Source organism: Physeter macrocephalus, chromosome 12, assembly GCF_002837175.3.
Source record: "Physeter macrocephalus isolate SW-GA chromosome 12, ASM283717v5, whole genome shotgun sequence".
NCBI classification, from domain to species: Eukaryota; Metazoa; Chordata; class Mammalia; order Artiodactyla; family Physeteridae; genus Physeter; species Physeter macrocephalus.
In genome coordinates, this window is record NC_041225.1 from 88257004 (window position 1) to 88257880 (window position 877).

The following is an 877-nucleotide window of genomic DNA, read 5'->3' on the forward strand; positions in this document are numbered from 1 at the left end:
GTAAAGCCTTCACCCAGTGTTTAAAAATATAATTGTATTTAGATCTTGTTTTACTGCGCCAGTACATAGGAATTGTGTAAAGTGTTACAGCAGCTATGTATGTTTCAATTGTGTGTTGAAGATTAGGATAAAGATAGTGGTTGTTTTTCCTAAGTGAGATAACTTTCTTCTTCTCCCTACCCAAATTCTTTTCTGAAGTTGCTGGCATTTGGGTCAAGGTTTTATTTAAAGCTACATTTTATAACACTGGCACAAAAAAAAGTAGTTTTAAGCTTGTTTGCATAGTTCTTTTTTTTTTACAATAAACATAGAGCATTTATTTTTTACTTTATAGGAACTCCACAAGTTAAGGTCCTATTGTTCTTTTGCTGTGATTGTTGTTTCTATTGATGTTGCTGTTTTCTGTCTTTGCTGGTTCTTTCTAATCTACCATTTGTCATTATTGGCATATGATCATCTCAGGGTCACAAGATGGCTGCTGTAAAACCAAGTAGCATATTCCCACAAAACAAGGAGGAAGCAGAAAAAGGGTCCAAATGGTCATTTTCCTAATGCATATTTATCTTTTTTCAGAGAAAAATATCATTCTCATAAGCACAATAACAGCCTTCCCCTAATTACTCATTTGCCAAAACAGATTGATACGACCATTCATAAGCCAATTCATGGCAAAGAGGGATAGGATAATGATTGTCTCAGCCTAACAAGGATTTATCCACTAAAGCTGAATGCTTCACTCCTCAAAAAAATCATAAAGTTCTATGAGCAAGGAAGAACTACTAAGGAACTGTTAAGTAAACCATTCAGAATTGTTTGTCCAAGACCATATGATTCTTTTTTTTCCATTGGAAATGGAATTCATTGCCTTAGGTCTTTT

General features: G+C 34.0%; 2 protein-coding genes across 7 annotated transcripts in view; both read right to left on the reverse strand.

Annotated features, from left to right (window-relative positions):
* The window catches only part of LOC102976581 (EKC/KEOPS complex subunit TPRKB), a 279834-nt gene that overhangs the window by 63563 nt on the left and 215394 nt on the right, over positions 1-877 (reverse strand). The gene's annotated exons all lie outside the window — the stretch shown is intronic.
* Positions 1-877, reverse strand: part of LOC112067517 (EKC/KEOPS complex subunit TPRKB-like) — a 166645-nt gene that overhangs the window by 7537 nt on the left and 158231 nt on the right. The gene's annotated exons all lie outside the window — the stretch shown is intronic.